The 16,437-nt window shown below is 45.9% G+C and overlaps 1 pseudogene; it reads left to right on the top strand.

Moving 5' to 3' along the window:
- The first annotated feature begins 7,839 nt into the window (after positions 1 to 7,839).
- LOC111552197 lies at positions 7,840 to 9,299 on the top strand (annotated as a pseudogene).
- Positions 9,300 to 16,437: the final 7,138 nt, after the last annotated feature.

Here is a 16,437-nt window from a genome sequence, read left to right as displayed (position 1 = left end):
GTTTGGGGTTCATTCTGGATGAGTGAGGCAAGGAAATGTGTAGGCAGCTGCCAGAGGAGGTTTGGAGAAGTGGGCAGGCCTCAGAGCAGGGAGGACGTGAGGGCTTAAGAGGAGTTCAATTTTATTCCAAAGGCCATGGGATGGTGTCAAGAGTTTTTGTAAGAGACTAACTAGGCCAACACCATTTCTACAGCAATCGTAGCGGCAATAGTATGGAGTCTGAAGGGGTCGGAGAAATGGAAGAAGGTTCTTCCAGTAAACTGGGCAGTCAATGACAAAATCCTGACCTGAGCTAGCAGCAGGAAGAGATGATGTGGAGTGTTGCAGTCTATAAAGAGAGGCCAACGATAGGTGGTGTCCTGGAACATCAGCCTCAGGTTCTGCCTCACGTAATGCGCGTTTCCGACTGTACTACTTTGTGAATTTTGCTACCTGTTTTTAGTTAAATTCAACATGCAGAGGGGAGAAAACTCTTTCTGGATGAATGTCTATTCTTTTCAGAACACAGAGCCTCTATTGTCTACTTTCTACACAAATTTCTACCGGATATCAAACAAGCCTTTCAGAGCTTGTTCTGGGAGATGCTAAGTCCCATAAAACCTCGCTGGAATGAAATGTAGAAGCAGCACCGAGAGGGGCCGGTGCAGCAGGCTCAGGTCTAGGGTATGACACATTCCCTACATATGCCCTAGTTATGCCCTAGGTATACCATACATATGCTCTACATGAACCCTACACATGCCCTACATAGGCCCTAGGTATACCATACATGTGCTCTACATAAACCCTACATATACCCTACATATGTCCTAGATACGTTCTAGGTATACCTTACATATGACCTAGTATGCCCTAGGTATGCCCTAGATATACCCTACATATACCCTACATATGCCCTTATATATACCCTATGTATGCCCTAGATATGCCCTAGGTATATCATACATAGGCTGTACGTAAGCCCTATGTATACCCTACATATGCCCTAGATAGGCCCTAGGTATACCATGCATATGCTCTACATAAACCCTATGTATACCCTACATATATCCTAGACATGTTCTAGGTGTGCCCTACATGTGCCCTACCTATGCCCTACATATACCCTACATATGCCCTAGATATATCCTAGCTATACCTTACATATGACCTAGTACGCCCTATGTATGCCCTAGATATACCCTACATATACCCTACATATGCCCTATATATACCCTATGTATGCCCTAGATATGCCCTACATATACACTAGATACACCCTAGATATACCACACATATGTTCTACATAAACCCTATATATGCCCTAGGTATGCCCTAGATACATTCTAGGTATGTCCTACATATGAACTAGTATGCCCTATGTATGCCCTAGATATACCCTACATATGACCTGTACATACCCTATATCTGCCCTAGATATACCCTATCTATACCCTAAATATATCTTAGATAAACCTTATATATGCCCTACATATGCCCTAGATATACCCTATATATGCCCTAGATATGCTCTGCATATGCCCGGATGCTTTTGAGTGTGGGCATCAATGCAGATCATCTCCTTAAGTGTGGCAGAAGGGACCCTGGTTCCTTTTTGTTTTTACTGCCTCCTATCTTTAACTAGACGACTTTCTTTTTAGGTTCTTCCTGTGAGTTGATGTGGAAAGCTAAGACGAAAGCATTTTGCACAAACTGACTCAACAAGCTCACCTGGTTTATCACTGAGTGGCTGGGTGTCAAACTCTTGGCTTATGCCCCGGAGACTGGATGCTGCTTTCATTTATAGAAAAGAACTGTTTGGAAATGATGGCTGAGGCTACTGGTCATTTTCTTTGGCTGCTTCTTCCCAAATATGATGAGATGCCTCAGGTGGACAGTTTTGGAGCTACCTACAGCCTGTACTCAGGAGGGCTTACCACATCTGTAAATTCTGAATCTGAGTTAAAATTGGCTGACCTCTGAATCAGAAAGTTTTGTTTTGGAAGTACTGACTTAATTTCTGTTCCAGTTATAAATAGCAAGATTAAAGCTATAGCTGAGGATTCTGGCAGTACATGTTTTTAAAAACCTAAGTGACAATGAAATAGCTTAATGAACTAGTAAATTTCTTTGCAGGAAGTGTAAGACTTGTAAAATCATTGAAGAAAAGCTTTAAGATAGCCTATAAATACAGTATGCATTGTTAAAGTGTGTTTAATTATGCCAGTAGATTGTTATTTTAAAGCAATTCCAAAGACAGTTGTATAGGTTAATCATAATAAAGGTAATTACAATACTGATGCTTTGAAATAAGAAGTGTTATGCTTTTTAAGAGTGTAATTATGTTCCTGAATGAGTCTATGTAGAGAAAGGCAAAAGAACGTAAGGGCCTCTACTTGAAGCCTTCAGCTGCTGAGTTAGAATTTGCAAGTCAAAACGTATTTGCACCTAATTCTCAGAACACACAAAAAAGTCACGAAAGCTTACTTTAAGGAGAAATTCTAAAGATTATTAGCAATTTTTTAAGAGTAAACCGGGGGAAGGAAAACAAAGCAGGGAAACCAAGTGAGACTTGCGATTTTGTCTACTACATGTAAATGTGCAGATGGTTGACATATCTAAAGCAATCCTGGCAAAGGTCTTGCATGCATCATCCCAGTAAGCACATTTATAACAGGCAGCCCATGTACCTGGCTCGACGCAGGATGCAAAACATGTATTAGATGTGGCTCATTCCAGACCTGGTCCCTGGCTTCAAGCTAATTCACCATGCAGTTGGCAATATAAGATACACACCCGACAAGTGGACACACAACTGCAAGCATAAAATTAACGCCGCAGAGCAGCCTTGCCTGCGATCTGAATACATCCCTTTCCTCTTTTGGAACTGAAACCACACGATAATGCATTTCAGGCACAACAAATGGGTGACAGAGGCATAATAGGCCTGACTTTAAAGTTATCTTAAAACACCTTCTGTATTTCGGCTTCATCTTTCGTAAAGGCAGAAGCAGAACACTTCCCACTACATATGTCTTCTCTTTGCTTTCTCTTAGTGTGGACAATGATGCTGGCTGAACTTAGAGGGGTTTGGAGACAACGAATCTCTGGTTAAGCAAGGTCACAAATAACGGTCGTTACAGTTGAGGAAAGAGAGGTTATCAGTTTTGGCTAAACCCAAAACAGCAGCGGTCTCATGTAAAAGAAGACTGAAGGCAGGTAGTCTACGCCCATGCTTCAAGGACCAAAGCTGCTTCTCTCCTGCTGTTCCACCAGCCCTCACCATGAGGCTTCCACCTCATTGCTTCAAGATGGCTGCATGGGCTCCAGCCATTATGTCTGAATTTTAGCCAGCAGGAAAGAGGGTGGAGAGAAGAAGGGCATGCCCCTCCCTTTAAGGTTGCTTCTTAAAAGTCTCAAACAGTTCCACCTGCATCCCGTCAGCCAGAAATTAGTTGTATGACCCACCTAGTTGCAAGGGAGGCTAGAAAATGTGGTCTTTAGTCTGGGCAGCCACGTGCCCAGCTACACACCAGGGGCCCTGTTGTGAAGCAACAAGGGGAGAACAGATACTGGGGGGTCTCTGTCATAAGGAATTAGCCAAAGGTATGAATGCATGAAGGAGCCTGGGCACTGTTATTTGAATGGGCACACTTTCTCTGCTTGTCTAGAAAAGGAAGTTGCACCTGTGTTAGCAGAGGGCCAAGACCTGCAATGCTCACCTGGTGCCAACCAGTACAGGAAAACAGCTCCCCTATGGCGCCAACCAGCCTTCTGTCTGGCTCGATAGGTTTGCAATTATGTCTTTATTAAGGAAGAGCCAAATTCTGATATCTATTCTTACTTTTTCTTCCACAGATCATTTATAAATCCTATTCTCAGTGATGTCATTCCAGACCAGAACCCACTGGAAGCCTCCAGGTGCTGCAGCTAGGAGGAGCTGGAACCCTTCTCCTCCAGGTGCCGGCTCATGCTGCTGTAGTTCTTCTCTGTAGAGAGCGTGGACCATCCAGGGAATCACCTGCAGCTGACAGAGGAAACCCTGAAGCCCACCAGGTCTGTAGAGACTGGGGAAACACCAGTGCCTGAGGATAGTGGCTAAACTGCCGGAGAACATAGAGCTGAGGTGGAGCCTGGATGACTCTTCTGCCACTGAGCAAAGCTGCTTGCCCTGCTCACAACAGTGTCTTAACATCTGCTGAGTTCCCAGGTCCTCTTAGCAGCAGGCAGAGGCATTCAGAGTTCAGACCCCAAAGACACGCTGATCTGGTTTAAATCTGACTGTGCTACTCTTCACCCAGGGGACCTAGGTAGGTTACATCGTCTTTTTGTGCCTCCGTTTCCTCATCTACAGGATAGGGGTATTCTAGTTTCCTGTGATTGCTGTAACAAATGTACAACCTTTATAACAAATTACCACAAATTTGGTGGCTTCAAACGACAGAAATTTATTCTGTCACAAACCTGGAGACCAAAAGTCTAAAGTCTCTATCACTGGACTGAAATAAAGGTGCAGGTGGGGCTGGGCGCGTTGGCTCATGCCTGTAATCCCAGCACTTTGGGAGGCCCAGGAGGGTGGATCATGAGATTAGGAGTTTGAGACCAGCCTGGCCAATATGGTGAAACCCCGTCTCTACTAAAAATACGAAATTAGCCAGGTGTGGTAGCACATGCCTGTAATTCCAGCTACTCGGGAGGCTGAGGCAGGAGAATCGTTTGAACCTGGGAGGTGGAGGTTGCGGTGAGCTGAGATGGTGCCTCCGCACTCCAGCCTGGGCAACAAAAGCGAAACTCCCTCTCAAAAAAAAAAAAAAAAACAAAAAAAAGTTCATGTGGGGCTGCGCTCCCTCCAGAGTCGCTAAGGGGAGAATCCTTGCCTTGCCTGGCCCAGCTTCCAGCTGAGCCAGCATTCCTTGGCTTAGGTTGCAGCCCTCCAGTCTCTGCCTCCACGGTCACATTGCATTCTCCTCTTCTGTGCATCCATAATGCCCCCACATTTCTCTTATAAGGACACTCTTGATGGCATAAGGCCCACCTGGATAACTCAGGGTAACACCCCCACCTCAAGATTTTTAAATTAAGCACACTTGCAAAGATCCTTTTTCCATATAAGGTTACATTTGACAGGTTCTAGGAATTTGGATCTGATCTCTTTGGAGACAGTTACTTAAGTCTACTCCAACAGTTAATAATAGTACCAACTTCAAAGGGTTGTGGGGAGGCTCAAATGATCCAGTGTACATAAAAGGCTGTGCATGGAGTCAGGCCCATTGAAATCACTGTGGAAGTGTTGGATTTTATTATCGCCTTTTATTTATCTCTATTTATCTGTTTGTTTGTTTGTTTATTTATTTATTTATTTATTTATTTTTGAGACAGAGTAATGCTCTGTTGCCCAAGCTGGAGTGCAGTGGTGTGATCTCAGCTCACGGCAACCTCCGCCTCCTGGGTTCAAATGATTCTCCTGCCTCAGCCTCCTAAGTAGCTGGGATTATGGGTGCCCACCACCACGCCCGGCTAATTTTTGTATTTTTAGTAGAGACGGGGTTTCACCATGTTGGCCAGGCTGGCCTCAAACTCCTGACCTCAGGTGATCTGCCCGCCTCAGCCTCCCAAAGTGCTGGGATTACAGGTGTGAGCCACCGTGCTGGGCATTATTATCTCCTTTAAAAGGTAAACGGTACAGAAAGGATAGAGGCAGGGAACTCGGGTCTGCAGATAGCTGGTGCAGAGACCTTTCCACTAATTCTTCAGTCTTGCTACAAAACCTACTTCTGCACTCCAGCTTCCCACTGAAAAGACCTCAGAATCAACATGACTGTCAACTCTTGCAAATCAGCACTCCCAAAATGCTCAGGCGTCCTTTCAAAATGCCTGCCCTTTGGCTGTGCTTTCATTCCATCTCCATTCTCCCTCTCCACGTTTTCACCTCGGTCTGCATTGATATTTATTTCTTTCCCACAAAGAAAACTAGATCTAGTCATAGCCAATAGAGACAGTGTTGTGAGCAAGTAATTACAAGACCTGAAAGATATATATGTTTTCCTAAACTTTGGGAATGCAGGGGGATGACAGAGGAAGAGTGTATATGTGTGTTGTATATGTGTTTTGATAAATATAATTTTCTGAAATATCAGAATAGGCTAGATTAAATAGACTAGATTAAGTTACTTATCCAAGCTCATACAATTCCAAATTGACCTCCAAATTTCAATGACTCATTACAGTAGTTTTTTCTTATTCATGCCCCTGCCAATGTGGATTGTGGGTAGAGAAGTCCTCTGCTCCATATGGTCACTCAGGAGTCCAGGCTGATGGAGCACTGCTAGTCACTGTGGCAGAGAGACAATGCCCTTTATCCAAGAGCACACAGCATGTTGTCACTGTATTCACAGCACATTGTCCACGCCTAACTGCAAGGGTGCTAGGAAGTCGGGGAGGGCACGTGGCTATTTGGTGAGCCAGAAATATCTCTGCTACAGTGACGTAGAGAATTGAAATGTATTCCTTTTCTGTCCTAGAATAGCTTCACAGGGGAAAAAGGGTCTGAGCCACAGGAATTCAGAGCTGCAGAAATATGAATGAACTGCTTCCATTCATATTTATGTCCATTCATTAAGTGTAAAGGATATTATCAGACTTGCATTACCTTTTATGTTTCTACTGTAAGTACTTCCACCTATATTCTGACAGATTTTTAAAAATCAAGAAGATACCTTTTCTCCTTAATTTTTCCTGAAACAACAGGCAGACTTTATCCTAATTAGGACAAGCAATTGTGAAAGCTAAAGTTTCCTCCTTTGCCACGCTCTGGGGGTGGGGCTAGAGATCATCCGCACTTGTTCACCAGTGTGTCACTCCCACCCTCCCCTGCTCTCCTCAGCCAGCCTCCCCACAGCTGGCCATTAGTGTGTATTCAGTCCTGCCTGAAATCTGACAACTGGGTTTGCAATTCGTTTTTTGAATGGAAGTTACAAAAAGCACTAAACCTGAAACTTAGAAGTAAAAGAGACTTTTTTTTTGTATGCCACCACGAACTGCTTGAAATCATGTCCCCAGATCCTCTTTTCCCTCCAATTTGCAGAGTCCCAGTTAAAGCATTGCTCCTCTGAGCACGGAGGACTTGGTAAAAGGACTCTCAGAGGCAGTGGAGAGAGTTCTGCTCTGCGTCTAATTTAGGCCAAAGGAGTAAAGTGTCTGTGAGCTTGACGCTGGGGATGGGGTGTGGAGTTATTTCCCAGGACACCTGATTCCCTATAAACCCCAATCATACCTTCCACTGAATAAATGATAGCACAACCCTCACGCGGGGCCCTGCAAGACGTTTTGATGTTTGGGCTAGAAATTGCTGAATTTAGAATGGCGGGTTTCCAGCTCTGTGATTCTAAAAGAGAAAAGAGTCAAGAAAAAAAAAAAAAAGGGAGCTTCTCAGAAATAAAATTCCAAGCAGAGAAACATGAATGAGTCGGGGGCCTGAGCAGGGCGCGCTGCCGGGAGCGCCGGGCCGCGGGCTCCTTCCTACCTTCCTAGGGCCGCCCGGCCACCGCGGGCCTGCTGAGCCCAAATGCGTCTGTTACCAGAGTGGAGAGTCTGCCTTCGTCTCACATGTGCCACAAAGGATGGCATGGCCCGGGAGTGCCCCACCACGTGGCTTTCACCCCCTGCAAAGCCAGACCTCGCCCAGTGACACAGTGCCAAGCCCGCAGCTCTCCAAGGAGGAAGATGGCCCAGGCGGGGGCATGCCCTTAGTAGCGGCCTCTGATCCCTTGGCCAAGCAGGAGAGAACCATTAGCAGCCTGAGGAGCTGGCTGGCTGGGAGCCTCAGGGATGGCACGACCTTGCGCCCAGCTCAGGCGCAAGATGTGGACAGCTCTTGTGGTCATTTGGATTTTCTTCTTGTCCTTATTGGAAAATCATGCGGCATCCAACGATCCACGCAACTTTGTCCCTAACAAAATGTGGAATGGATTAGTCAAGAGGAATGCATCTGTGGAAACAGTTGATAATAAAACGTCTGAGCAATAAAACGTCTGCCTAACCACGGCAGCAACTTCTCCTGTCACGTTGACCAAAGGGACTTTGGCAGCCCACCTCAACTCTACGGAAGTCACAACAGAGGACATAAGCAGGACAGACTTGAGTGAACCAGCAACTTCAGGAGGTGCAGCTGATGGCGCGGCCTCCAATGCTCCCACGACTGCGGCCTCCAGTAGGACTGCAGCCTCCAGTGCTCCCATGACTGAGGCCTCCAGTATGACTGCGGCCTCCAGTGCTCCCACGACTGAGGCCTCTAGTATGACTGCGGCCTCCAGTGCTCCCATGACTGCAGCCTCCAGCACTCCCGCGACACTCGTACCTGCCATGCCCATATCCACATCCGCTACCGCCACTGGGCATCCATCTCTCAGCACAGCCCTGGCACAAGTGCCAAATAGCAGCACGGTGCCAAGAATAGCAACCCTGGCCACGTTGGCCACACATGCTCAGACTGTGGCCACCACAGCAAACACGGGCAGCCCCATGAGCACTCAGCCAAGTTCTTCCAAGCACATGCCCAGTGACACCATGGCAAGCCCTGCAGCCCCTACGCATCCCTAAGCACAAGGTCCCATTAGCCAGGTGTCAGTGGACCAGCCTGTGGTTAACACAACCCCAGAGCCCACCCCCAACCTCACAGTGGTGACCACCACCAAGGCACAAGCCAAGGAGCCAACTGCCAGCTCAGTGCCAGTGCCTCACACCAGTTCAATCCCTGATGTGGAGGCCACGTCCCCCACGACACAGCCAAGCCCCACGCCATACACCTAGAGAGCCGCTGGGCCAGGCACACCCCAGGCACCAGAGCAGGTAGCGACTGAAGTCACACCAGGTACTGATTCCACTGGGCCAACACCCAGGAGCTCAGGGGGCCCTAAGATGCTAGCCACGGACTGGACTCGTGCCAGCCCAGCACCCAAGGCCAGTACCTGGTAGTCACCACCGAGGCCCTCACCCAGGCCATGGTGGACAAAACTATCCTCCTGGTGGTGCTGTTACTTGGGGTGACCCTTTTCATCACAGTCTTGGTTTTGTTTGCCCTGCAGGCCTATGAGAGCTACAAGAAGAAGGACTCCACGCAGGTGGACTACTTAATCAATGGGATGTATGCGGACTCGGAAATGTGAGGGGGCCCCTTCCTTGTCCTTTCGTTTTGCCTTTGAGACCAAACCAAGTACTTCCAAATTCTTTTGGTGCAATTTAGGAGATATGCCAGATGCTTAAACACATTGAATTGCTGTCAGGTTAATTCCATGATCACTAAAGAGTTGCTGCTTTTTTCAAAAAAAAAAGAAATATGAATGAGTCTATTGTTGGAGAAAGGGCACCTTTGGAAGCCGACGTGCGTCCTGCTGGTTCTGCCCTGTGGTCTCTCTTTCTTGGATCAGGCCTGCTTCCTCCCAGTGTTCCGCAGGCCTGGAGTGAGGTCCTGTTCCCATCCTCATCAGACCTACACCCGCCATGCTTTTGATTTCTCTCTTCTCCAAATCCCTGGCTGAGTTGGACAGTCCTGAGGTTCAATTTTTTTCCTGCCATTCCTACAAATCTGCATCCAACCCCTCGGGCGTAAGGTATGTTATTGGCAATTCACTGAGAAAAACAGAAGAGGGTCAGACATATGCAATGGTGGAGAAATCCCAGAGGCGGCCAACATCTCAGGGCCTCAGAGCAGCCATTCCCAGAGGGGACAGCAAGGTCAGCTGCCCCGTCTCTGCCCCCTCCTTCATTGTCCGCTTTGCTCCACCACAGCCTCCCCTGCTCCAGACACCTGGGTGGCTCTCCTCGGGGTGGGAGTGGCTGTCCAGGTGTGGAAGGCGGGAGTGAAAACACAGGTGCCACAGGAGTGTCCCAGATGACGATTCACATCTCAGGGAACTTCGGATGAGAGGTTTAACTTCAATGAAAGATTTTTCTCCCCAAAGGAAAGTCACCTTCAGGTGCTTCCTCATAGGACCTTAATGGATAGATACACGCTACAGAGGGCCCATCAGGGAGCTCACATTTTAAAGGTGGGAGGAGGGAGGCAGAACAGAACAGCACGATAAAGAGGCCATGGGACCTTCAGCCTAAGTGGCACTTGCTAACTCAGATGCCCAGAGCAGGCCAGGCAACAAGACAGAGCTGCCCTGGGTCCATATGGCATCTCTGTGTCATTGATGCAATGGGGACGTTCTTCTGGGACAGGCATCCCCGTGTTGGGGCCACTGCTCAGCAAGCAGAGCCTGGGCACCTTCCAGGCCCCAGTACCATGGCAAGGAGCCTCGCACGTGACACACCTGCTCTCTGTGTGCAGTGCCCGGGTATGGCAGCAGGGAGGACCGTGAGTTCACTTTCACTGGGGCTGTCACTCAGCCACATGCCCTATGGGCCTGACGTTGTCAGATCTTTCCATTTTGCAAGAGACACTAAGGTTCAGACTGTAATAGGAACTCTCCTGATTTATAAACATAGGCGGCTGTTGAAAATATTTTAAACATCACGCGGGCCCAATGAAACAATGAGTAGCTTCCGAAGCAGAAGGTCAGGAAGTCCAGGCCCTGAGTGTGCTCAGGCTTGAGGGAAAGCCCTTAAGGTGACAGCGGTGGGGTTCCAGAGTGTGAGGCAGAGAAGAAAGGCAAATGAAGAAGCTCTAGGCCTTTCACTCGGGGTGGACCATGAGGAAAATGAACTGTGGGAATGCTGTACTTTTTCTTGTTTCTGTGCCTTCTATTATGAGAAAGGCAGGAGGCTGGGCCCGGTGGCACACGCCTGTAATCTCAGCACTTTGGGAGACTGAGATGGGAGGATTGCTTGAGCCCAAGAGTTCAAGATAAGGCTGAGCAACATAGCAAGACCATATACAGAATAAATAGGCATGGTGGCACACACCTGTAGTACTAGCTACTCAGAAGGCTGAGGTGGGAGGATTGCTTGAATCCAGGAGTCTGAGGCTACAGTGAGCTGTGATCACATCACTGCACTCCAGCCTGGGAGACAGAGCAAGACTCCATCTCTAAAAAATAAAATTAAAAAGGAGGAGAGCTGGAGAGGGTGGAACAGGCTAAGAGTGAAAGGAAGGTTCACACTGAAGTAGCACTCAGCTTCTGCAACAGTCCAGACTTCTGGCCTAGCAAAGCCATCATAAGAGCTGACACATTAGTGTAGACAAAACGGTAGACAACATTTTAGGCATTTCAACTCATTTAATCCCATCAACATCCCTATTCAACAGGTCTTGGTATAATCCTCACTTTATAGATTAGTACATTGAGGCACAGAGAGGTTAAATCACTTGCCTAAGGTCACACAGCTAGCAAACGGCAGAGCTGGGATTTGCACCCAGGCAGCCTGGCTCCAGAGCTCATGTTCTTAGCCACTACCTCCGCTCAGCATGAGAAACATGGCAGACAACACTCAGCTTCAGGAGACATGGCAGACAACATTCATCTTTGAGAATCCCGGGCAAACAGAGGGAACCAGAAGACTGCAGAGAGACATGATGTGTCCTGATTTTTTATTTTGAAAAGCTTTAAATAAGGTATAGTCATACAAAAATACAGACGATAAAACAATGACATACCTGTGTACCCACCGCCCAGATTAAGACGTAAATGTTTCAGTTATTTGTTGCCTGTGGCCCTTCTACGCCCATTTGCTCCCTCTTCACTTCCCTGCCTGTTTGTACAATTTTGCCACATCTGTGTATATTCATAAATGGCATATCGAATAGTTGTGCAAGTTTTAAAACTTTATATAAATAGTACTACACACACACACACATTTTTTGGGACAGGGTCTCAGTCTGTCACCCAGCAGACTGGATGCAGTGGTATGCTCACAGTTCACTCCAGCCTCAACCTCCAGGGCTCAAGTGATCCTCCCACCTCAGCCTCCCCAGCGCTGGGACTACAAGCATGCACTACCACGCCTGGCTAATTTTAATATTTTTTATACCTAGTTTTGCCATGTTGCACAGGCTAGTCTCAAACTCCTGGGCTCAAGCAATCCACCCACTCACCTCAACCTCTTGAGTAGCTGGGACCACAGGCTCACACCACCACATCCAGCTAATTTTTAATGTTTTTGCTGAGATGCGGGTCTCATTATGTTTCCCAAGCTGGTCTCAAACTTCTGGGCTCAAGTGATCCTCCCACTTCGACCTCTCAAAGTGCTGGGATTACAGGTGTGAGCCACCATGCTCACCTCTACTATATTTTATGTAACTCATTTAATCCCTTCAGCAACATATGTAACTCATTTATGCCTTCAGCAACATGTTTTTTGAACCCTGTGGTTTTGAGATTCATCTATGTGACACATGAATTTTACATTCACTTATTTTTGTACACTTTTTTATTGGAGCATAATATCCATTAATAAAATTCACAAATCTTAAAGGTGCAGCTTAAGGAATTTTTTAAAGTGGTTACACCCATGGAACCATTATTTGTTTTAAAAAACTAAGCAGTTGGTTACCAGGACTTAGAAGCTTTCCTTCCACCCTCTTTCATGTTCATTCACTTAAATTGCTAAGTAGTATTCCATTGTATAAACATATAAAGATTTCTTAATCCGTTTTTAAATTATAAACGTGTAAGTTGTTTGCACCATTTCTCTTAATAAACAACGCTGCTGGAACATTTGAGCTTATCTCAGGTGTGTACCTGGGCGTTGTCTCGCTGAGGGGTGGGGTCTGCGCTTCACTTGCTGCTGTTTGCCAGAAAGTCCCGATTCTCACTCCACTGCGGTGTGTAAGGGTTCCCTTCCTCCACATTCTCACGGCCCTCAGAACTGTCAGACTTACAGAGTTCCTAAAATAAAGGGTGTGAAATTGTTGCTCACCATGATTTTAATTCATGCTTCCCTGATTATAAATGAAGTGGAGCATGGTTTTGAATTTTTATGGGCCATTCAGTTTTCCTCTTCTGTGAATTGCTGATTCATGTCCTTTGCCAGTTTTTCTATTGGATTGTTTATCTTTTTCCATTTGATTTACAGGGGTTTTCTATATAATCTGGGTACTTTCTCACATCAGTTATAGATCAAGGTGTGGTGCTTTACTTCAGTTTCCCAAAGAGGGAAGAGGATTAGTTTTATGAGCTACAAGCCATTGAGTTTGTAATAAATTTCTAGCAAAATTCTAGAACAGATTATTAAGTGGATGATTTGTGAGCACTGAGAATGGAAAGTTGTGATCATGGGAGAGACCCAAATGACAAGAAACAAGTCATTCCGGACTCTCAGCCTTGCCTTGGTAGGATTTCAACTTCCAACCACCACCATTTGGGTGACAATCTTAAATTATGAGCCACAAAGTGCTTTACATACATCATCTCACAGCAGCTTCTGAGACTGCTATCATCCTCATCTTTATTTTACAGACAAGAAGAGTGAGGCTCTAAGTTAATCAGCAGCACAGTGAATGAGGAAGCAGCCTGGCCTGGTATACCAGGGAGTGCTGATGTATCTGTGCTGCAATTTCAGCAAGGCCTTGGACCTTGGCGTTGTCGACATATGGAGAATTGTGGACTGAATCATAGACATCAGATGGGCACAGTTACTGTGTTCTGTGAGTGTTGGTCTTACAAGAATTTTCTAGAGACCTGCACCTGGGCTCTGTTCTGATCTAGTCAACAATTTCACCCATGTCTTCTTAGAAAGCAGAGGCAAGGCTGGGCACAGTGGTTGACACCTGTAATCCCAGTACTTTGGGGGGCCAGGGCAGGAGGATTGCTTTAGCCCAGGAGTTTCAGACCAGGTTGGGTAGCATAGTAAGAACCTCTCTGTCCAAAAGAAAAAAAAAAAAAAAAATTAGTAGGATATGGTGGCACATGCCTGTGGTCCCAACTACTTGGGACACTGAGTTGGGATGATCACTTGAGCCCAGGAGGTTGAGACAACAGTGAGCCACGATTGTGCTGCTGTACCCTAACCTGAGTGACAGAGTGAGGCCCTATCTCAAAAACAAAAGAGGAGTTGGGGATAAAACAGGATGACTGAAAGAAGCAACTAGTGTGTGCCACTAACATGAGGAGAAATAGGCGGGAGGAGTAAATACAGCATCTTCAACTGAAACACCCAGGTACATGCATTTGAATTCATCATGAAAACAACTCAACCCACGGAGAACAGAGAAAACCAATGCAAGATGACAGCACAGCCAGGAACAACATGGAGCCAGAGGAGCCTCCCCTGCCTAGGGAAATGGCGAGTGAATGAGCAACCCCAGGGATCCATGCTTTGCCCATGGATCTTTGCAATCCTAAGGTCAGAAGATCCCCTTGTGAACCCACTCCACCAGGGCCTGGAGTCTGACATGTGGAGCTATGTGGGGTCTTGGGAGAGCAGCTGCCCAGGCACATGTGGAGCCCCAGGAGCTTTAGATACCTGGGTTTCCTGGCAAAAGTGACTACAACTCCAGCAAAAGGGGAGGTTAGAACCTGGTACGTACCCCTCAGAAAGGGGCTGAATCCAGAGGGCTGAGCAGTGATGGTCTGCAGACACTGCTTCCATTGCACCTTGCAGGATAACACCCACTAGTTTGGAACTCCAGCCAGCCATGGGTGGCAACATTACATCTCCCTGGGATGGAACTCCCAGGGAGAGGGGTGGCAGCCATCTTAGCTGTTTAGCAGCCTTAGCTGTTCTTGCCTTCGGGCTTTGGAGAGTCTGAGGCAACTGGGGGCTGGTGCAGGCCCCCAGCACAGCACAGCTGTTCTACGAAAATGTGGCCAGACTGCTTTTTTACACAGGTCTCCATGCAATTTTATGAAAATTAAACGACTGGCTCCTGAATGACTTTTGGGTAAATAATGAAATTAAGACAGAAATCAAGAAGTTTTTTGGAATTAAGGAGAACAAAGATACAACATACCAGCATCTCTGGGACACAGCTAAAGCACTGATAAGAGGGAAATCTATAGTATTAAATGCTCACATCAAAAAGTTAGAAAGATCTCAAATTAACAACCTAATATCACAACTAAAACAACTAGAGAAGCAAGAGCAAACCAACCCCAAAACCAGCAGAAGACCAGAAATAATCAAAATCAAAGCTGAACCAAAGGAGATCAAGACACAAGAAACCAGTCAAAAGATCAACAAACCCAAGCTGTTTTTTTTGAAAAAAATAATAAGAAAGGCCATTAACTAGATTAATAAAGAAGAAAAGAGAGAAGATCCAAATGCACACATTGAGAAATGACAAAGGGGATGTTACCACTGACCCCACAGAAAATACAAACAACCATCAGACTGCTACAGACACCTCTAGGTACACAAACTAGAAAACCTAGAAGAGATGGATAAATTTCTGGACACAGAGACCTTCCCAAGACTGAGCCAGGAAGGAATTGATTCACTGAACAGACCAATCATGAACTCTGAAATTGAATCAGTAATAAATAGCCTACCAACTAAAAAAAGCCCAAAACCAAATGGATTCACAAACAAATTCTATCAGATGTACAAAGATAAGCTGGCAGCGTTCCTACTGAAACTATTCCAAAAAATTGAGGAGGAGAGGCTCCTCCCCCAACTCATTCTATGAGGTCAGCATCATCCTGATACCAAAAGCTGGCAGAGACACAACAAAAAAAGAAAACTTCAGATCTTGATGAACATCGATGTACATATCCTTGATGAACGTTGATGTAAAACTCTTCAACAAAATACTTGCCAACTGAATCCAGCAGCACATTAAAAACCTAATCCACCACAATCAAGTAGGCTTTATCCCTGGGATGCAAGGTTGGTTCAACTTACACAAATCAATAAATGTGATTCATCATATAAACACAACTAAACACAAAAACCACATGATTATCTCAATAAATGCAGAAAAAGCTTTTGATAAAATTCAACATTCTTTCGTGTTAAAAACTCTCAATAAACTATGTATTGAAGGAACATACCTCAAAATAATAAAAGCCATCTATGACAAACCCACAACCAACATCATACTAAATAAGCAAAAGCTGGAAGCCTTCCCCTTGAAAACCTGCACAAGACAAGGATGCCCTCTCTCACCACTCCTATTCAACATAGTATTGGAAGTCCTGGCCAGAGCAATTCAGGCAAGAGAAAGAAATAAAGGGCATTCAAACAGGGAGAAAGTCAAACTATCCCTGTTTGCAGATGACATGATCCTGTATCTAGAAAAACCCAATTGTTTCAGCCCAAAAGCTTAAAAAAAAAAAATTTTCCATACGTTATTGGGGTACAGGTGGTGTTTGGTTACATGATTAAGTTCTTTAGTGGTAATCTGTGAGATTTTGGTGCACCCATCACCCAAGCAGTATACACTACACCATATTTATAGTCTTTTATCCCTTGCCCCCCTCTCATCCTTCCCACAAAGCCCCAAAGTCCATTGTATCATTCTTATGCATTTGCGTCCTCATAGCTTAGCTCCCACATATCAGTGAGAACATATAGTGTTTG

This window comes from Piliocolobus tephrosceles, chromosome 3 (assembly GCF_002776525.5).
Source record: "Piliocolobus tephrosceles isolate RC106 chromosome 3, ASM277652v3, whole genome shotgun sequence".
NCBI lineage: Eukaryota > Metazoa > Chordata > Mammalia > Primates > Cercopithecidae > Piliocolobus > Piliocolobus tephrosceles.
This window is presented reverse-complemented; position numbering and strand designations above follow the sequence as displayed.